This window comes from Eptatretus burgeri, chromosome 1, assembly GCF_056783735.1.
Source record: "Eptatretus burgeri isolate ZD-2024b chromosome 1, Ebu_testis_v1, whole genome shotgun sequence".
Classification (NCBI taxonomy): Eukaryota; Metazoa; Chordata; class Myxini; order Myxiniformes; family Myxinidae; genus Eptatretus; species Eptatretus burgeri.
The window spans coordinates 51862343-51886658 of NC_140961.1; the positions used below are offsets into that span (position 1 = coordinate 51862343).

At 43.3% G+C, this 24316-nt stretch overlaps 1 long non-coding RNA gene across 2 annotated transcripts in view; it reads left to right on the forward strand.

Annotated features, from left to right (window-relative positions):
* The window catches only part of LOC147034478 (uncharacterized), a 280443-nt gene that overhangs the window by 246748 nt on the left and 9379 nt on the right, over positions 1–24316 (forward strand). Inside the window, exon 4 of one of the 2 annotated variants that reach the window (XR_015058922.1) lies at positions 473–558. The exons of the other annotated variant lie outside the window; for it this stretch is intronic. This is a non-coding gene — a long non-coding RNA (uncharacterized LOC147034478). Of the gene's footprint in view, positions 1–472; positions 559–24316 lie in introns of those variants that run through there. 2 annotated transcript variants of the gene reach the window in all.

The following is a 24316-nucleotide window of genomic DNA, read 5'->3' on the forward strand; positions in this document are numbered from 1 at the left end:
ATCTTTTCCTCACCATCGCCCATTCATCTCTCAAATCCAGCATCATTCGTGCTCATTCCTCTGTCTCTGCTCTTCCACCTGGTGCATCAATAATATGCGGCAAGAGAAGTGGAATGGTTTGCGCTCTTTTAATGGCAGAATAATGAAGAAATATTCAGTCATTAATCTTTCCACGATCATGTTCATCTGTCGTTTGCTTTGTCCAGTTTTACACATTTTTGGGGAAGGGTAAGACAGAGAATTTGGGGGGGGGGCTATGCATCACAAATACTTTCACTCATTCCCACTCTCCTCTTCCAAAGTATTTCCATGATAAGGAGAAGAAAAGAAAAAAAAGACCAAAATGAATTACGATTAATGAAAACAAATTAATTATTAAGTGTGTAATGCATTAGTCTACAGTTCTGTTGTTTGTCAGACTGCAGTACCTTTAATTGATCTACCTAATTAATCTTGCCTTGTTTGGTCGCAGATTACCATTGTCAACCAAACACACATGAGGGGCGATCAATGAACGAGATACTTACATACAATAGTACAAGAGATGCCAAAGCAAGGGAAAACTCACAACGAGGTACACACAGGGACGCACATTAAAGGGCCAAATTATTCCGACATTCTTGTGATGTGAGCTGGGGAAATTTTTCACCCAAGTCTTTCTTTCATCATATATATATATATATATATATATATATATATATATATATATATGTATATATATATATATATATATATATATATATATATATATATATATATATATATATATATATATACTCTAAAGCTCTTTCGAACCACTGATTGACTGAATCACTCACTCACTGCTATTAAAGATCGGGACCTTCCGGGGGACGAAGAAAGCTGAAATTTTGTGTGCCGATGGACATCGAAGCAGGTACCCCAGAAAAAAAAAAAACATCACAGGAACATTGTACAACATCCATCAATGAAAATATAACGAAATGAAAAAAAAAGAAATGAAAAAAAATTAATGAAAAAGATGCAGGTGAGTGACCCGAGACAATGGGGAAGCACGGATCGTAGGCTTATACAATGTGAAAATACACCCTGTGAGTAAATATACATAACAAGAGGAGCAACATTGACTCGAAATCTGATGATGATGTCATGCACATCAGTTATGGATGTAGAATGTCACCACATGAAGTGGATGACAACATAATATATATATATATATATATATATATATATATATATATATATATATATATATATATATATATATATTGTTTTTTTCGAGCGGGGTGTGCTTACACATTGTGTAAGCACACGAACCGAGTTTCCCCATTGTCTTGGGTCGCTCACCTGCATTTGATTTTTCATTGATGTATTTTATTTTTTCATTTACTTATATTTTAATGTACGGATGCTTTCCGACGGTTCTGTAATTTTTCCTGGTATATCGGCTTTGATGTCCGTTGGCACACAAAATTCCCATGTTTCCCCATTGTCTTGGGTCACTCACCTGCATTCGTTTTCATTTATTAATATCTTCAGTTATGGATGTTGTCCGACGATTCTGTGATTTTTTTTCCCGGTGTACTGGCTTCAATGTCCATCGGCATGCAAAATTTCAGCTTTCTACATTACCCAGAAGGCATCGCTCTTTAATATCAGTCTGTGAGTCTGAGTCAGTGAGTGGTTAGAAAAAGCTTTATATATTACTAGTGGGGTGTGCTTACACATTGTGTAAGCATACGAACCGGATTTCGCAATTGTTCTCGGGTCACTCACCCGCATTTGATTTTTCATTTATTTATTTTTTCATATATTTATTTATATTTTCATTTACAGATGCTTTCCAACGGTTCTGTGATTTTTCCTGGTGTATCGGCTTCGATGTCCATCGGTACACGAAATGAATGTGCTTCCCCATTGTCTCAGGTCACTCACATGCATTTTTTTCATTTATATATATATTTTCATTTATGGATTTTGTCCGACAATTATTTGATTTTTGCTGGTGTGCTGGCTTCGATGTCCATCGGCACGAAAAAGTTCAGCTTTCTACGTCACTGCCTTCATATCAGTCAGTCAGTCGTTAGAAAGAGCTTTATCTATATATTACAAAAACTCTCATCTTGTATATATGTATGTATGTATGTATGTATGTTCCTGAAATACAGCCAAAACGGTACACGACAGTGCAAACATTTTAGGGCCACCTTACTCACCATTCTCATGCGGTGTGCAATATCAAGTTTCGTTAAAATCAGGAAACGGAAAAAAAATATTTAAAAAATCAATTCCCGATTCACTCAAGTACTCTTCGGGATTATTTGATCAATGCAAACAACCTCAGCGGTATAGTTCACTGGAGCTTTCTTCTTTTTTTTTTTTGAAATGATTTTTTTTTATCAACCACTGTCACAATGAGAACCCAACAGCTTCATGGGTTGTCTCGTATATTATAATTATAATATACATAGATACATAGATACATAGATACACACACACACACACACACATCGAACCACCTAACTTCATGAGGCAGCAAGGGATAATTTATGTGCCTGACATCAGCATCATGTCACATTTGAGGTCAGAGTTGATCCTTTTGTTGAAATATATATTTCTATATGTATATATATGTACATATATGTATATATACATATATATATATATATATATACACATACATATTATAGATCTGTGTTGGAGTGGCAACCTGTCCAGGATTGTACCCAATAGCCAAGGAGACTGCTGAGGCAGCACCAACGCTCTGCATAGAGTATGGTCCGAATGGATGGATATATATATATATATATATATATATATATATATATATATATATATATATATATATATATATATATATATATATATATATATATATATGCTGTGGATATATATTTCTTTATTGCACTATTTTGAGTATATCATTCATATAACTTTCACATTTTATGTCATTAGTCATAGTCAATTTACTGTTCATAACGGCCTGAAGGTTGAGACTCAAGAGTGAAAGAACCAATTCATATCTATAACATTCCTAAGTTTGTGCAGTGCAAGATAATGGAGCACGTCACCCTGCCAGCACCAAATAGACATGGGACTCAAACCAACACCTTTTAAAGCAGCAAGTCTTTAACCCCTCAACCGTTCCCTTGAGAGAAGAAACGGAGTGGGCTGAAGGAGTCTCTCCGCATGACCAGTGCCTACATTATAATAGGAGATCGTAACTGCCTGAACTCAGTGTGACTGTAATGGCAGCAATAAAGCCTGCACAAGTCGATAGTTACACAAAAACAACGTGAAGAAACGTTAACTCATTCATCAGCAATGTGTAAACTTGCCACTGCTGCTTCACCTCGTGTATTCCACTCCAGTGTACTTGTAGGTCACTTACAAATTTTCCAGATGATCGACAGGGCTGTTTCATCAGTAAGAAAAAACGATTTTAACTATATGAGGGTGTGCATGATGAGCGAGATTAGGGTGGGGGTAGGGGTTGACTGTTTCTGCTCTACATGCACAAGGGCCTTCCTTGACCTCCATCCTCAGAAACCATGTGTTTTGCACCTGGAGACATTCGGAGTCTCGTATGTGGCAAGCATGGTTGCCAATGTTAGAAGGCGCTCCCACAATGGATCTTCCTCAAAGTAGCCAATGCCAACAGCCATGGGTCTTTGCAATACCAGTGAGGTACTTTGGGCTTTTTGATTTGCAAGCTTGCAAGTGAGAGTCGGAGATTGATAATATACACTGTAAATACGACATTCATGAAATTCCTTCCCTTACAGAAAATTTCTCATGAGATATGTTGGGATTATTATCAAATTTCCATCAGATCTCATGGGTATTTGCTAGAAATTTTTGCAAGAGTTGCCGCAGCTTTCTATTGTAACAACTGTACTGAAGTTGGACTTGCTGTCCACTGACATGATAATGTAAAACCCACTCATCTATCGGGAATCTGAGGTCCATGGGGACACAGAGCATGTTGGAGCATCCCCTTCAGCAACCATTCTCAGCAAACTATATCAAATGCAAGACTTTGACATTTCATATCAATGGCCCAGAGTAGCCACGTGAGCTGGTGTCCAAATGCACATCGTGTCACAATCCACCCCTACTTCCCTGACATAGTAAATGGGAAGAGTAAACTATTATCGTTCATATCTTGAGCTGTAATGACTTCAAGAAAGTGGAGAAATGGGATCTACAAGAGCAAAGGATATGCCACCATTTTAATATTTTTTGATACACAGTGTGTCCCAAAAGTCACCGAGGGATTTAGAAATTAAATAACATTTCTGTTTATTAATAATTTATGATTATTTTTAAACCAAAAGAAAAGTTACAAAATGGAGATAAATTTGCTTTATTTATGAAAAATGATGCAGCTTAGATGTCCTCCATTTTTGGCTTCGCATAGACGGGCTGTTTTGACAACATTTTCCATAACAGTGGACAATAACTCTGGCTGCAGCCCTCGAAATCTGCATAGATGTTTCTCTTGAGCTGCTGAATTGTGTGGGGCTTATTGATGTATACAAGCTCCTTCAGGTAACCCCAAATAAAATAATCGGGAGGCGTCTAATTAGGAGAACATGATGGCCAAGAAATTTCTGAATTTCGCGAAATTATTCGGTGTCCATGCTCTTTTAGTGAGAATAATTGATCGATGAAATTTAAAATAAAATTCCACGATTTTGGTTCTTTTTACAGTTGTGAATTTTTCCATGGGTAATTTCCAAATGTTAATCTAAATTCTGAAAAGAAGAGAAAAACGAATTACTAATAATAATACTAACAAATTCAATAGACCTTCTGCCATTTGGCTTGAGCCCTGATAAAAAACAGAAATGTTATTTCATTTCTAAAGGTGGTGACTTTTGGTGACTGCGGAGAGTATGGAATGCCGAGGTGACATTTGGAACACCCTATATATACATATATATATATATAAATATATATATATATATATATATATGTATGTGTATATATATATATATGTATGTGTATATATATATATATATATGTATGTGTGTATATATATATATATATGTATGTATATATATATATATATATGTATGTGTGTATATATATATATACTGCATATATGTATATATATATATATATATATATATATATATATGTATGTGTGTATATATATATATATATATATATATATATATATATATATATATATATATATATATATATATATATAGAGTATATATATATATATATATATACATATATATAAATATAGATATACATAAATATATATATATATATATATATATATATATATATATATATATATATATATATATATATATATATATATATATATATATATATATAGCACTGGAAAAAATTAAGAGACCACTGCAAAATTATCAGTCTTTCTGGTTTTACTATTTATGGGAATGTGTTTGAGCAAAATGAACATTTTTGTTTTATTCCATGAACTACTGACAACATTTCTCCCAAATTCCAAATAAAAATATTGTCATTTGGAGCATTTATGTGCAGAAAATGACAACTGGTCAAAATAACAACAAAGATTCAGTGTTTTCAGACCTTAAATAATACAAACAAAACAAGTTCATATTTATTTTTAAACAACACAATACTAATGTTTTAACTAAGGAAGAGTTCAGAAATCAATATTTTGTGGAATAACCCTGATTTTCAATCACAGCTTTCATGCATCTTGGCATGCTCTCCACCAGTCTTTCACATTGCTGTTGGGTGACTTTATGCCACTCCTGGCACAAAAATTCAAGCAGCTCGGCTTTGTTTGATGGCTTGTGACCATCCATCTTCCTCTTGATCACATTCCAGAGGTTTTCAATGGGGTTTAGGTCTGGAGATTTGACTGGCCATGACAGGGTCTTGATCTGATGGTCCTCCATCCATACCTTGATTGACCTGGCTGTGTGGCATGGAGCATTGTCCTGCTGGAAAAACCAATCCTCAGAGTTGGGGAACATTGTCAGAGCAGAAGGAAGCAAGTGTTCTTCCAGGACAACCTTGTACGTGGCTTGATTCATGAGTCCTTCACAAAGACAAATCTGCCCGATTCCAGCCTTGCTGAGCACTCCCAGATCATCACCGATTCTCCACCAAATTTCACAGTGGGTGTGAGACACTGTGGCTTGTAGGCCTCTCCAGGTCTCCGTCTAACCATTAGACGACCAGGTGTTGGGCAAGGCTGAAAATTGGACTCATCAGAGAAGATGACCTTACTCCAGTCCTCTACGGTCCAATCCTTATGGTCTTTTGCCAATCTCAGCCTGGCTCTTCTTTGCTTCTCATTGATGAAGGGCTTTTTTCTAGCTTTGCACGACTTCAGCCCTGCCCCGAGGAGCCTGTTTCGAACCGTCCTCGCCGTTTACTTCACCCCAGCTGCCGTTTGCCATTCTTTTTGTAGGTCACTTGATGTCATCCTACGGTTGTTGAGTGACATTCGAATGAGTTGGCGGTCATCCCGGTCAGTGGAAAGTCGTTTTCGCCCTCTGCCAGTCTGTAGCTTTGTTGTCCCCAATGTCTGCTGCTTGACCTTGTTCTTATGAACCGCCGTCTTTGAAATTTTAAGGATGGAAGCAACGTGACGCTCACTGTATCCCTCTGCCAGTAAAGCCAGAATTGAACCCTTCTTTTCCTCACTCAAAACTTTTCTTTTCAACTCCTTTGGCATGGTCAATAGTTTTTTTTAAATTCCAATTACTTTTGAGGTACTACCAGCAATCTTTTTGCCATCCAGCTGGTCTTATTCCAAGAGGAGAGTGATGACCACAGCAGTGGTTTTTATACTTTTCCTTGTTAAATAAGATTCAGTTCAGGTGATCACCTAATCAGTACCTCACTAAGTAGAATGAGGTGTGTCTGTGTTGGAATTCAACAGACACTGGAATGGAATGGCTGCCATACATGTAGAGATGCTGATTAAAAGATTTTTTGGAGTGGTTTCTTAATTTTTTCCAGAGCTGTGTATATATATATATATATATATATATATATATATATATATATATATATATATATATATATATATATATATATATATATATATATACATACATATGTATATATGTGCGGCGATCGCACCTCGCAGCAGGTCGACTCCGGACACGGGCCACTTAAGCGACCCGTTCCGTACTATCGGGATAACTGAGCGGTGTTATCGTCGGCCTCGACGGTTCCGATTAATTATCGGGCGTATTAATTATCGGGCGTATCGGTCCCTTGGGCGGGACTCACTCCTCCCCCCAATCACTCATCGCACCATGCATTCCACATTCGCTCCACACACACAGACCCGCTGGCCTCACGCACTCATCATGCACATGCTTCCACTTCTCACAACTCACACATCGCTGAACTCTGCCATCCTTCTAACTACCTCCCTCACTAACTCGTGCTCCCACGTCGTCCCTTACACTACAGCACGTTCCATTTAACACTACGTAGCTAAGCTACGTCCCCGCTACACATCCAAAGTCTGTCACTGTCTCCAAAATAATCCCATACTCCATTTTCCCAACCTAAATCTCATCTAAATCCCTCTACCTAATCCATTCCACGGGCCCCATGAGGACTTACCCCTGCCCCATGGAGCCGGTCTAACTAAGCTTACCCTTCCCCCTAACTAGTTTCCATCCTGTGCCCAGGTCAAGGGGATCATCCACCCCTTGCCTGGGAATCCTGTTCACCCGAAAGCGAGGCTTGCTTTTTTTTTTTATCGCACAGCGCCAGCGCGGAAACTCGCAAGCTGCGCACCAGAGCGGCAATTCACAGCCGCGCACCTTTGGCGTGACGTCATGGGAGCTGTTCTCGTCCCTCGTCCCTCTTGGACGGTACCATCCGGCAGGGATTCACCCTCCTGCCGGATTCCAACCACACACGCAGCCATGACGTCACCCGGCGCATAAAAAACACAAGCCTCACATCTTGAGGGGTTCCCCACGTGAACACATGTGCTTTGCCCGTTGGAGCTTAACACACATGCCCGCGTGGAGAACCCGTCCGGTCCAAATCCGTTTACCTGCCTAAACTTTGTCCGTCGCGGGATCGGCAACATTCACCGCGCTCGTTTCCGGACCGGGCTTCACTCCCGCAAGTGAGCACGTGGGGGCCTCGTGCGTTGCACAGCACGGACCTTGCGCTCGCTGCTGGGTGAACCCGGCGTGGTCCCCGAAACAGCTACAGCCGCTACCCGGCTTTTGTCCCTCAATTGTCGTTGTCGTCGCCATTCGACACACGCACTCCTACGTGTCACGATGCTCACACACCATTCCATTACGTTCACACCGGGAGACGCGGCTGCGTGCTCCCGCATGCCGACCGACATCTCCCTTACACACAGCGACCTTACACACGCTGTCTCTCTCCACTCGGCCGCTCACTCACTCGTGCCATTTCCCTCGCACAAACCATACCACTCACACACGCGGGGGCACTCGCCCGCGGTGTCTCATCCACACATGGTGTGCTGGGGATCACGCCCTTCGGCACACTTGCCACCACACCACTCACACACGGGGTCACACTCACACCTGGGGTCTCATCAACACACGGGGTCTTTGTCACCCACCCGGTCGCTCTCACACACGCCCTTGCACCCGTGCTATGCGTGCGCTGCAGCACGCATTTCGCCACACTCGTGAACACACACCTCGACACCACACACACCGGGACAACCACACTGGGGATTCGTGTCCCCACAACGGGCTCCGGGGCCTCTATACCCCCCAAGCTCGGCGTGCACCCGTCCACAGCACTCCTCCCCTCGAACTCGCAAAGCACGACCGAACTCACCTGGTCGTGACTCGCCTCAAGGGGGCATACTCCCTCCCCTCGTTCCTGGAGGAGGCTATCCAACTGCTCGCACTGGGTCTCTACCCAGTCCGCCAGCTCCCCCTCATTATCCTCCACTACCTCCGTGTGTGTGTGTGTGCATCTCTAACCCCGTCCAATTCATCCTCTATCTCCCGTGTCTCTATACATTTTATTCTTTCTGTCGTCACCTCGTGTCTCGTCTCACACGTTTCGGTCTCCCCATTTAATTTTTCCCTCTCGGTCACCGTCACGACCCTCGCCCAACACGTCTCCCGAATTACTTTGTCCTCACCCGCCTCCACCGCGGGCCTGACAGCCGTTGCACTCCCTCCCAGCTCGTTCGTCCCCACACGTGGCGTCGCCATTACGCACTCCCCTATTATTGCCTTCATGCCCGCCTGCAGGCTTCGGCCCATGTTCTGCGTCTCACCCTGCAGTTCTTTCATTTCTTCCTTCATTCCTTGCGCATTTGTTTCCATATTCGTTTTCATTTCGTTCATTTGCTTGTTCATGCCTTTTATTTCGTTTTTCATTTGTTGCGTATTCGTATCTATTTTTGTTTTCACTTCGTTCATTTTGCTGTTTGTGTTCGCATTCATTTGTTGCGCATCCGTATTCATCTTTGCCAGCATGGCGAATAGCTGGGCCATGTCGGGTGCGCTTGGGTGTGCCGTTTCGGCAGGGATCGGGGAAGGGTTTTGGTGGAGAGGGGGAGGGAGGTCTCATACACCGCGGCCGCCGCCGCACCTATTTCGGGCTCTGGGTTCAGTTGGGGGAGTTCGTGTTCCTGCACGGGGATTTCATCCTGGACCATGGATTCTACACATTCTAAATCCATTTCTAATACCCCCGGCTCCCGCTCGCCTTGAGACGCCATATTATTTCTCGTAAAGGGTTAATTTGAATCGCTCGTAATTTGGAGGGAATCGGGGGTCGCTCCTCTCACCCATGGACCGATTCCCGTGAATTTAGCTGGAGACAGGAGAGCCCGTTTTCCCGCTCTCCGACACCAGTGCCGCGAGGAGGGGGATGGGTTTGTGTCCCACGACCTGACACCAGTGTTGCGAATTCGCGCCCGCCAGCGTGCGAACGGCCACGTAACTCGAATCGCGGCACGTCGCCCACCGGACGGACAATTCTGTCGTGACCCTCTCGGACTAACGCCAGGAGCTAGTCACGGGTGGGCCTTTCGGCCTCACCACGATCCTGCCAATCGGCCCCCCGCGTGGGATAGGGTTGTTCGCCAAATTCGACCTACCTAAGTACCCACGCGGAGGGTAGACCGGGCGATCGCACCTCGCCGCAGGTCGACTCCGGACACGGGCCACTTAAGCGACCTGTTCCGTACTATCGGGATAACTGAGCGGTGTTATCGTCGGCCTCGACGGTTCTGATTAATTATCGGGCGTATTAAGCCCACTACCAACCCTTTACGTGAAGCAAGATGGAGATTCAATTCAAGAAAAGACAAAGCGAAACGGGCAAACAGTTCAACATGATGTACATTTATTCCGCGGCACGCGGAGAGCACACATATACAATTACAACAATTATGCACCTAAAGCAATTGCAACAAAAGAAACACAACAATGCAGAGATACTACCGACTACGCGAGCACACGGCAACACTTAAACAGTTTTACTTTCCAGACGGCGCCAACAACACATTTAATCAAAAGCAAAAGAAAAGGGCCACCCTCAAAGACAAGGGGGCAGACGGGGCCTGTGGGCCGCGAGATCGGGTGGATCCTACCTGTGTCTTTGTGATGAGCCGCAAAAGTGGCGGCGCGGCGGTGCCCCGACTCTGCGCTCCTTCGTGGGTTTCGTTGGCACTGCTTGGAGTGGGGTGGGAACGGGGCCCCCCTTTTCGCACTATCTCAGCGCGGGGGGGAAAAAGGGGGAAATTGTTGATGCTCTGGGGAAAGAGGATAGCTGGCTTGCTTGGGTCCCACGACGAGCGATTCCACTGCGAGCTCGTCGCCGACCGCAGTCTTCCTTGCCTCAGACCCGAACCCTTCGGTCTCCTCCCCAATTCTCCTCAGCCGACTGCAGAAAATCACCTCGACCGCGCTCCAGGCTTCCTCTCTCTGCAGCTCCCCGACAGACTCCGAACCCCGACAGACTGCGAGCCCCGACAGACTTCTCCTCTCCAGACCCGACTTGACTCTTCCCAAACCGACTGCCGCCGCCACACTCCGCCGCCGCCACACTCCGCTCTCCAAAAACTGACCCTTTCAAACTCTCTAAATTCGCCCCGCGCTCGGCGCTTTATAGTCTGGCAGGAGAACCCATATGCAAATTTCTGGATCAGAACGAGCTCAGGGGTGGAGCCACGCTCGCCCATTGGACGGAGAAAAAGGGGCGTGAGTCTCCCCTGATCCTCGAATTTGCATATATCGATTCTACACCGACGCACCTGGAGGCGGGGCCAAACCGCCCCGCGCTTGCTGATTGGACGGATCAGAAGTGGGCGTGTATCATTCCTGATCCAAATTCTCCTTGGAAAGGCCGCACTTTGCACTCGCAGTTCAGCGCGCGTCTTGCACGAGTCCAGGACAGCCCGACGCCCGGCCACGGTGCCGCTTGGAATGGCGGTGATGCGATATTTGCGGGAGCGAGTTGTGAAGGTAAAGGTCGTGGCTGTTGGCGTTGTTGTTGTTGTGAAGCGGCGTTGCGGTTGGTAGTTGTTGTGTGATGGCAGTTGAGACGTGGTTGGTTCACAATAAAGATAGAACGGAAAAACGACTATCTCAAAGGGTCGCAGCCCGAATGAATCACATTTATTCCCTCTAAACAACGGGTTTGGGCGAACTACACATGTACTTACAGAGATATCTCACCTACGGGACCTGAATGGTGGTTTGCGAATTTCCTCAACCGCAACACTATATATATATATATATATATATATATATATATATATATATATATATATATATATATATATATATATATATATATATATATATATATATATATACATATATGTATACATATACATATATATATATATATATATATATATATACATATATGTATATATGTATCGTATATATTATTTCTGTTAACTCCTGCGCGTAATTTGACGTATCTCCTCTGAAACTGCCGGATGGATTGTCGCCACTTTTGGCATGCGGGTGCTCTGTGGTTAAATGAACAGCATGGGCTATGTGAGATCGCGCCAGCTGAACAGGTTTGCGAATTTTTGGCGATTTTCTCTTTTTTACATTCGTTTGCATGGCGACGTGTGACGACATCCCTGAGAGGCGTAATGACCATCATGACATCATCGGTCATTCGCTGACGTCATCAGGTCTGTCGTCGACAGACCGTCACCACTGAGAGGCATAATGCCACTCCGAGAAAACAGCGTCTGCAATGTAAAACCCTCTTCTGCACATGCTGACTACCTCAGAAGGTGAATTTGACACAAAAATGTAACAAGAAACATTGTATATAAAGAAATTCTATAAATCACATTGTGAACACTGAATATATTGACGTCCTAACGAACCCTCACTTTTGAAACTTCGCGCAGAACGTGGGTTTGGCTAGTATATATATATATATATATATATATATATATATATATATATATATATATATATATATATATATATATATATATATATATATATATATACATACATATATACACATAATTTGAAGTTTATGTTTCTTTGTTTGTCTGCATGCGCGAATCTCTTGAACAGTGAAAGATAGGAGGAAATCTCGACGACAAAAAATGTTGGGACGGCCCCGGGGAGGTTATAGGCGAGGTGGCAAGGCCCCTTGGCCGTGGGGGGGGGGGGATTTTAGACGGTGGTTTATATTTATTGGGATTTTACGGCCACGGCCACTGTTGAAATTGATTACAATGGCCGCAGCCGGCCATCGTGTAAAAATAAATAAATAATAATAATAACAAAATATATATGTATATCTTTATATATATGTATATATCGATATATATATATATATATATATATATATATATATATATATATATATATATATATATATATATATATATATATATATATATATATATATATATATACACACGACCACTGTTGAAATTGATAACGATGGCCATAGCCGGCCATCGTATAGAAATGTGTATATATATATATATATACATATATATATATATATATATATATATATATATATATATATATATATATATATACATATATAATATATATACAAACATACAAACTGTATATATATATATATATATATATATATATATATATATATATATATATATATATATATATATATGTATATATATGTATACAGTGCTCCCTCGCTATATCGCAGTTCACTTTTCGCGTCTTCACGAAATCGCGGGTTTCTTTCACAACATCACTGCACTCTTCTTGGCTGTGCAGTACTACATTCATCTCATCATTGTCATCTTCATCATCATCAGTACTGCACAGCTATCATCATCATCGTCATATCTTCATAGGTCAGTACCCATAATACGTTTTTTATATTCTATAATACAATAATACAATATAGTATATTAAAAATTCTTTTTGGTCTTTGGCTTTGCAGCCCCATGAAAATTTTTTGATTTTTTTTTTTAAATAACTGATTAAATGTGTATGGGGGAGGTTAATAAGAGTGTGTGGATGCTGTATAATGGTTTAAAATACGTTTAAAATTTGTTTAAATAGATTTAAATAATTAAATTAATATGTGGTTTCTACATCGCGGATTTTCACCTATCGCGGGTGGGTCTGGAACGCATTAACCGCGATAGGTGAGGGAGCACTGTATATATAGATATATATATATATATATATATATATATATATATATATATATATATATATATATATATATATATATATATACATATATATATATACATATATAGATATATATACAGTGCTCCTAGCCTAGTATATACAGATATATATACTAGGCGTAAGTCGTCACCATCGGGACCGAGAAAAAAGTGACGACTTAGACATGTGACGATTTACGCGTATGCGAACATTCATGATGACTGTGGAGTGAAGGATGAAGTTGCGCGTGGCCTGGACACGTATGTGTGAGAGGGTGCAACAATCTCTTTGCCGGCTATTGTACCAAAAGGGAAACACAATCCACAGGGCATAGGTGGGGGTTCATTGAAGAGTTCGAAAGTGATCAAGCAAAGATGGAATTCATGAATCACTTTATCAAAAGTAAATATAATGAACAACTGTAAGACAACTCGTGTACCATTGGTGATGGTATATGACCATCGACAAATGTGGAATGAATGGTTGTTAGAATTCATTCATTGGAATGAATGTAGAATGAGTTTTCATATGGAATGAAAACTCGTATTCCATCGACAAATGTGGAATGAATGGCTGTTAGAATTCATTCATTGGAATGAATGTAGAATGAGTTTTCATATGGAATGAAAACTCGTATTCCATCGACAAATGTGGAATGAATGGCTGTTAGAATTCATTCATTGGAATGAATGTAGAATGAGTTTTCATATGGAATGAAAACTCGTATACCATCGACAAATTACATGACACACAGTCATCGTGATGACTACCACTCAATACCTATGTGAAAGTGAGTGTGGTGATGTACAAAACAAGCCAATAAAAAACCATGATGGGACATCAACACGAAGCTCGATCGATCCTTTACTCCTTCGCCAGAGACTGCATTGCGCAGCCTGTTTACCTCTTCAGATGCATGTGGAACAGCGCGCTGACTGAGCCGAACGCAGCGCAGTTATAAATAGCTCACGCATTACGATTCCATGAAATCGGGCTTCTCACGAGGCAACAGTTCCGTGTGACGAGTTGGGCGTGGTAATTTACTTGAGTTTCCATTACGCGGAACAGACAACATCTGACGACTTAGACGAAGTGACGACTTAGAGATGACGACTTACAGACTTTATTCAGTCTGTAAGTTGATTTAACATTAGATAAATTCGGGACTTTTTGACGCTGCCGACTTAGGCGAAGTGACGAGTTACACGCTGCCGACTTACGCCTAGTCTACTGTATATATATAGATATATATATATACATATACATACATATATATAGATATATATACATATATAGATATATATACATATATATATATATATATATATATAGATATATATACATATACATATATATATATATATATATATATATATATATATATACATATATATACATATACATACATATATATATATATATACATATACATACATATATATATATATATATATATACATATACATACATATATATACACATATACATATACATACATATATATACACATATACATACATATATATATAGATATATATATATATATATATATATATATATACATACATATATATATAGATATATATATATATATATATATATATATATATATATATATACATATACATATACATACATATATAGATATACATATACATACATATTCTGACGTCCATGGGACTTGAACAGTCCTGCCAACGTAGAATGAGCCGAAACGATGGAGGTGGTTTATTTATTTATAACCCAAAGATGGCGGTTTTAATCGCTCTACAGCAAATGGGACGAGGAAGGTGGCACGAGTCGCTTTTCACTGAGTTGATAACGTTTATTTCTCTAACCAGAAATAACAAGACTCGGCAAGAAGAGGGATCCGGGGCGATTCGACGGGATGGTGGTGTGGGTTCGGGCGTGGGGAAAACACAGACAATTCCAATGAATATACAAATCTCAAACCCTCGAAGGCGCAGGTACACACACACACACACACACACACACACACACACACACACACACACACACACACACACACACACACACACACACACACACACACACACACACACAAAACGTAGCTGGTCCTGGTGGTCAGGCTGGCCCGTGGTGCGGACTGGATTGGATCCCTGGATTGGCGCCGCACGAGCTGGCGTTGCGCTCGTCAGGGGCAGGAGACACCGTGGTGCTGTCGACCCCTTGGTGTCGGCCCAAGTCCGCTCACAGCCGCCAGGGAACCAGTTCTGGCGCCAAGTTGCGAGCAGGAGAGGGAGGCAGGTCCGCCCGCCGTTCGACCCGTACTCAGAGCCAGCAGTACCCCAGAGCCAACCGAGCTGAGGCACGACGCACAGCAGGGTCTCGAGACACGATGAAAACCAGGATCGAATCAGCCCAAGAACACAGCACGCTCCCAGCACAACAGCCTCCACCAGAACGGTTTTTCTGTCCCGATCTTCTTCCTCTTCTCTTTTTCCCCGAACAGAACCTTTTTATCCTCGAGTCCTCGTCACTTCCAATCGAGCCATTCCATTGGTCCTCCGTCGTCGCCCTCCGCCAATCGTGATCACGGGGCAGAGCCATCCGCAGCACTGTCCTGTGACGTCACGGCAAGCCTCCAGGGAATACTAAAAGGGGTTTACGCAGACACACTTACCCTAACCCGTTTCTCTAACTAATTACGCGACAATTACCATTTCTCCCTTGAAGAAATGGACATTTACTAGACAACTTATCACCACTGAATTGCTACTTATTACATCGAGATCCTGGTAAAACTCGAACAGCATGGCATACCTAATTAAACATCCTAATTACCCTTTGAATGCATACCCCCCCCTCAGACGTAACACTGCCCCCTCCTCTGGTACCACAGCTCCTGCAAGGTATATCACAGGCGCTACCGTACCAGCCTTAACACTTACTGACTCACACCTAATTAACCTAACGAAATAAAGTAGGAGGGGCAATGGGCAGTGAGCCGCAGCTAACTTACCTATCCTGCTTAATATACTACCCCCTTATGGCCTTATCCTCGCCGAAACAATCATTCATTTTTATTTTTTTAATTTTTTTGTTTTATCACATGAGAGCACTGAGCGAAGTTGCACTCCATCCTCTGGATCATCGCTCTTGCCCAACACTCTTCCAGTGATCTGGGGAGGGGAAACAAAAGGTTCCACAAAAACACAACACTTATACTTTACATTCCTACTCTAAGCCTTAACGACACTATTCATGGGATATTTACACTTGACCGCTTCCCCCAGTGGATGCTAATAGACCCAGCGTTACCTGGGGAGCCAATTTTCAAATTTGCTTGCCCCAAAATTATGCGGACATCATGCCCTTGCTGCACATGTCAAGTTGTGCGGGATTGAGTGGGACTCGCACATCTTCACAACACTCACACCATGGTCATCATCACATTTCTAGGTCATGGTCCCCATTTTAATGATCATGGCCGTCTGAATCCCGTCATGGCCGTGGGGTGGGTTACCACAAGATGATGGGGGCATCTCAGGTGCAACCATGCCCACAGGTAAGCTTTAGTCCAACCCGGACGTTTCTCCGCCCCGCTCCCTTTGATTCCCACCCCCCTGGTAGCCATCAGCTCTCATCCCGTACAACACATTGGAAGGGGTCTCACGGGCTCCTCTGTCCTTCCTGGGTCGCCAAGGTCCTATCCGCCTTGGTCGCCCAACCAGACTCTCTCCCAGTTGCCTCCAGACTGTCACCGTTAGCCACCAGGGGTGAATCTACTTGAAGGGGGTCGCAATTCCCGTTCACCGTGAGCTTCAGCAATCCCTGTGGACAAGCACATCATCTGTGCTTCTGTGGACATCTGTGGACAAGCACATCATCCCCACCCGCAAAACCCACATGACTCCCCCACCCCATCGGCCTTACATGTGACACCTGCATTTCTAACACTTCACCGACCATGACCTTCCCTGTTACCACACCATGTCCAATAAAAAATCAACGTGTGCACCATACATTTCACTTCTTAACTTGAAACAACTCACACAACACTTTTCCTCACCCGATCCACGCACCAGCCATTGGACAGCCACTCGTGCCCGCTTTGTTACCAATTTTCCACTGTCCCGATTGTCACTCTAAAACCCAGCAGAACTTACAAACCCATGCCAATTTTCCCACAATTCATTTTTTTCCACCAAAGGAGGCACTTCGCCACAATCTCACCAGCCGAGCATGGCCCTATATGCTCAGCTCGATCTAGTCTCCCCGACCCCCGACAGTGATTTCCGGACCCGACCTATAAAAGGGCATCTCGGATAGACCTGGTGGTTCAGCAGGAGGATTCATCCTCTGAAGCATCTGGGTAATGCCAATTTCTCCCAGCCCCCCTCCCTGATCCCGAATCTCCGCCTGTCGGATCGTCCCCGATGGCCTCTCTGGCACCCGACCCGGCCGCCTCCACGAGGCCAACCTGGCTGCGCACTCAGCCGCTCGGTTCACGGTGGGTGGTTCCTGTAACTCCACTAGTGCTCGGACCTCAGGGTCAGGAAGAGCAGCTAAAAATTTCTCGAGTGCCAGTCTGTCCCATGCCTCCACTGTAAGGTCCCGATACACGATCCTGACTGATTGGTAAATGTCCTGTGCCAGCTCCTGCACTGTCTCACCCGGCTTTAATCTGCGGTGCTGGAGCTGGGCCCGCACCAGATCACAGTTCGCTGCGAACCCAAACCGACGGCTCAACGCCTCGCAAATGTGGAAGCTGGTCAACATCCCCTCTGCGATCACGTTCAACACATCTGCGGCTGGTCCCCGCAACGTTGCCACCAAATTCCCTGTACGTTACTGCTCATTCCACCCATTTAGTCGGGAAATACACTCAAATTGCGTCAGAAAAGCTTCAAGGCTCCCTGACCCGTCAAAATTTACGAGGGGGATCACTTTTGCGGTGGCCCGCTTCCCAGTTTCTCCCTTGTCCGAATCCAGCCCAGGGATCAAACACCCTTGTGGCTGCGTATCCAATTTCGGAGCCCACTGTGGCCAAAGATGTTTTGTGGTGAGGGTCTCTTGGGTCAATTTTGCCTCCTGTTCCAAACGTTGAATGGACCGATTCACCTCTTCCCGCAGGATCTTCTGGGCCCGCACAACCTCCTCCAAGGCTCCATCGCGAGTTTGTAGCTGCTCCTCAACCAACCCGGACACTCTACTTACAAAAGACGGCTCTACCAGGCCTTTATCCAAGACTTCATCTTGGCTCATAATTTTATCTTGTTCGTCCAAACGAGCCTCCAATCCTTTTACCTCCTCCGCCAAATTCATCCCTTGCTTCCTCAGCTCCCCCCGCTCTTCTACTTGCAGCTGCATACGAGCATCCACACAGGCACGATGACGTTCCAGGCTTTCATCCACTTTATCAACCCGAATGTTCGTTGCATCAATTTTATCTACCAATTTTTTTCGTATATTTTCCCCCTCCAATGTAATTTCTACCTTTGTTTCCTCCAATCTATCCAAGAATTTACTTTGTATTTCCCCCAATTGAACATCCACACACTCCTGCATCTCAGTTTTCATTTTCTCCATCTTTTCCCCCAATTCATCCCTCATGAAATCAATCCGTGCACCCAACTGTGCCCCCACTACCCCCAATTGATCTGTCATTTCTGCCATTTGTGCCGTCATGTCTGCCCTCTGTGTCACGAATTGATTTGCCATTTGTGCTGTCATGTCCCCTATTAAACGTTCCAATATTGTCTGGATCAACATCGTGCCGGTTTCCGGCGCTGCCGGCTCCATTGCGGGCGATGAAGCACGGTCCCCGCTCGGAATGGGGGAGGTTTCAATCCGACCCCCGTCTCTCCCTTCTTCCCCCGACTCGCTGCCAGACACGTGGCCTTCCTCCTCAAACATCTGCACATCCGCCATGGTGCAGAAGTCCCGTTTGCCGCCAATTAAATTTAATTTGAAAAATCCTGCCAAAATTTTCCCGCGCTTTTCTGTAGTAATTTTATATTCCAATCCGTGGCGAGGTTTCAGTTCTGGTATATTCTCCCGATACCGAATATAATTTAGAGGGGTTCGAACATCCCACTCCTGACACAAATGTGACATCCACGGGACTTGAACAGTCCCGCCAACGTAGAATGAGCCGAAACGATGGAGGCAGTTTATTTATTTATAACCCAAAGATGGCGGTTTTAATCGCTCTACAGCAAATGGGATGAGGAAGGTGGCACGAGTCGCTTTTCACTGAGTTGATAACGTTTATTTCTCTAACCAGAAATAACAAGACTCGGCAAGAGGAGGGATCCGGGCGATTCGACGGGATGGTGGTGTGGGTTCGGGCGTGGGGAAAACAGAGACAATTCCAATGAATATACAAATCTCAAACCCTCTAAGGCGCCAGGTACACACACACACACAAACACACACACACACACACACACACACACACACACACACACACACACACACACACACACACACACACACACACACACACACACACACAAAACGTAGCTGGTCCTGGTGGTCAGGCTGGCCCGTGGTGCGGACGCAACAGTCCCTGGATTGGCGCCGGACGAGCTGGCGTTGCGCTCGTCAGGGGCAGGAGACACCGTGGTACTGTCGACCCCCTGGTGTCGGCCCAAGTCCGTTCACAGCCGCCAGGGAACCAGTTCTGGCGCCAAGTTGCGAGCAGGAGAGGGAGGCAGGTCCGCACGCTGTTCGACCCGTACTCAGAGCCAGCAGAACCCCAGAGCCAACCGAGCTGAGGCACGAAGCACAGCAGGTCTCGAGACACGATGAAAACCAGGATCGAATCGGCCCAACAACACAGCACGCTCCCAGCACAACAGCCTCCACCAGAACGGTTTTTCTGTCCCGATCTTCTTCCTCTTCTCTTTTCCCTGAACAGAACCTTTTTATCCTCGAGTCCTCGTCACTTCCAATCGAGCCGTTCCATTGGCCCTCCGCCGTCGCCCTCCGCCAATCGTGATCACGGGGCGGAGCCATCCACAGCACTGTCCTGTGACGTCACGGCAAGCCTCCAGGGAATACTAAAAGGGGTTTACGCAGACACACTTACCCTAACCCGTTTCCCTAACTAATTACGCAACAATTACCATTTCCCACTTGAAGAAATGGACATTTACTAGACAACTTATCACCACTGAATTGCAACTTATTACATCGAGATCCTGGTAAAACTCGAACAGCATGGCATACCTAATTAAACATCCTAATTACCCTTTGAATGCATACCCCCCCCCCTCAGACGTAACTATATATATATATATATATATATATATATATATATATATATATATATATATATATATATATATATATATATATATATATATATATATACACAAACACACATCCACTGTTGAGATTGATTATGATGGCAGCAGCAGTAAAATCCCATTAAATATAAACTACCGTCTCCTGACTCAATATCGGGCATGCTCCTCGTGCCGGCACCCTGGCCTGAAAGTGCTCCGAGTGCCGTCTAAATGCCAAATAGCAACGGACTTTCCCTGCCACCCACGGGCCCCCTCATGATTCAAAATGCACACCTGGGCCCTCTACCAAACTCCTGGATCGGCCTTCCCGCGACCCCTCCTCGCCGCCCCTGTCTTGGTGTGATCTGGCGACTGGACGAGGGTCGTATCAATTCTGCATGCCCACCCAGGATACTCCCTGCGAGAAGCAGTTGAGCTATTCATGCCTGTTGCTCAGCCCCGCATTGCGCAGTCCCGAGGACAGTTCAAGTCGTGCAGTACTTCTCTATAACGTAGGGAATTGTAGCAATGCAGTGCTACGAGGAGATGCGCGAATATTTTTTCCCGTGTGTGGGAGGCGTTTGTGGTCGAAGTGGTGAGGTTTGGTGAGCGAGGTGTGAAGCAAGGTGTGATGCTGGTTGGAAATTGGTGCGCAGATTTGAATGAAATAATGGCGTGCGATGCCCGTGTGGTATAGTGTGCAGTGTTTAATGGAGGGAGTGTGGTGGTTCCAAGCAATGGGAGGCATCGTGGTGTGCTTATTATTCAATCGCGTTTTGAATGGTGTGTGTGCTTGCTTGTTTTGTACCACTTGTACTTGTTTTGTACTTGCTTGCTAAAAAAAAAACATTGCATTTATATCGACATTTCAAGTGGATGTGCATAAACATTAATCTATATAAACAGACGTATGTGACAGTGGAGAAAAATTTGGTTTGGTAATTTAGAAAACACGTTAATTTGGCCAACGGCTTCGAAATCGGGTGTTATTATCAAATATATTTTGCTTTGAAACTCACAAAGAGAAACCATATAACCTTTGTAAAGCACACCCGATAACCAATTGCTTTCGAAACAGTCACGAGGCCAAAGGAAAACCTGATAAAACCTTCACAAGATACGACATAAAACTTTGCCACCACAGCATGCATAACAGGCATGGCATGTCCACACATCCCTCGGAGAGTCCCGACAGATCCAAATCTACCCACATGTACCAGATCCATGTGTGCTGTATGCGTACCTTTACCTTGTCTAACAAATTTCGACTGTATATCCCGATCGGGACACACACAGTACCGCTATCGACTGTGGGGCACTTGGCAAGTGGCTTAAGCACTCAATCAAGCACTCCAAAGGAACACCTGGCTTGGCAAACAATGAGCAATTGCCGTCGATCAACCCATGCACCCAGGAATGCCCCAGGAATGTCCAAATTCGACAAATGAACACCTCTTTTTTTAGCAGTTGGAACTGCTGCTAAGTTGAATTCTGGAGCTTAAAATTTTTAATTCAGCTTAGTGTAAGAGATTCTCGAGGTTATGGCATGTGCAGAAATGACATAAAACTGCAAACGCTGGCATCTCCAGGCATTTATAAGCATTGCAATGTATCCAATCATTTGTAGGTTTCGATGATATTAGTGAGAAAAGTGGAAAAAAAACTTTATCGTAAACAAATTGCTGCGGCTTGTTCCAAGTCAAAACATAGTTGTGTAGGCCAAAAAACATGGCCGCTTCAGACCCCAGTGAGGTAACCCAGGATACCCTTAAGACCCCACATAGAGCGAGGTGGCTGAGGATGCGCCTGGTACCGGAAATAATTAAATAAGGCCGTTAATTATCTTCAAAAGGGGTGTTTTAATTAAGCCGAACATCCAATTTTCACTCTTGCACTTCCTTGGAGTTCTTTTAGTATGCATGCAAAGTTTCAGGCTGATAGGTTTCATGGTTTTTGAGTTATGGAGGACACACACACACACACACACACACACACACACACACACACACACACACACACACACACACACACACACACACACTGACATGCTGACATTTATTTGTATAGATTATGTATGCAGTATTATATATTGAAAAATGAAAAAGCCACTGGTACTTATTGGGTTATCTTATATCTAGAACATTTTGAATGCTCCTCGTACATTGATTGACATATAAGGTATGGTCATCCAAGTGAAAATGAAATGTTTCACAATCAATCTAGAGTTACTGTATTTGCACTCTTCCTCAATCATCTTGATTATACATTCTTGCTGCCAAAACCAGTGAAATGTGCAGGTCAGACCTGTCTGTATCTCAACTTCTATCTCCCCAAAAGCAGGTTCTGTGCTGCCAAAGCAGCCCCAAAGCAAGTATTACATGGGGTAGTCAGGGCAGAAATTTATAATTTGCTCAGAGTGCTGGCAATAATTTACCATGCCCATTTTTGCGAAAGACACCATGGGATATTTGATGTCTTACCAACTAATGTTAGCAGAAAGGACGCTGATCTGAATGTCCAGATGATGAAGGATGCCCTTTGGTGGTCAAACACCCTTGCTCGTGAGGCACCAATCTGACATTTTATAGCTGGTCGGGAATCAAACCCAAACTAGGCAGCTCAACGGTAACTGTGTACGATCCTGTCCGATGCCAAATCCGATCAGATCACTGCTTCGCCGACCAGTTTTGCATAATAATGACTTCAGAAGGGTCATAAAGAAGAATTGTAAAGACTCAGCAGATTTTTCTCACGAAGAACACTGCTCAGGCTTTTTTTCTGCTTGTTCATAGTAAAACTTTGGACTTTTATATGACGTGCACGTAAATGTGCCTGCACGAGTGTCATGGAGCAGAAATTCCCCGCATGTGTAAATATCAAAAAGATGGAGGAATCTTAAAAAACTTGGAAGTTTTTATGGGAAAGATTGACAGTGAGACAGAGCTAAAGATGCCATAAAGAGGGTGGAAAACGAGGGAAGGAGCTGAGCGGTGGGGAGGAGTGTTGCAGCAATGGAGGGGAGGTGCGTGGTGGGATGGCCGGGGGTCCAACGTCCAAGACAGACACCTTCTCGGGGTTCTCACAAGCAATTGAGCGGAAAATGCTCACCCCATGTTCCCTTACTATACCCTGCCTGATTTAGCTCAGAAACGTCGCACAGAGTTGGAGATTATACACACACACACACACACACACACACACATATATATATATATATATATATATATATATATATATATATATATATATATATATATATATACATACATATATATATATATATATATATATACATATATATATATACATATATATATAGTATATATACATATATATATATAGTATATATACATATATATATATATATATATGTCTACATATATCGAAATATATACATGTATATGTCTACATATATAGAAATATAAATATATATATATATATATA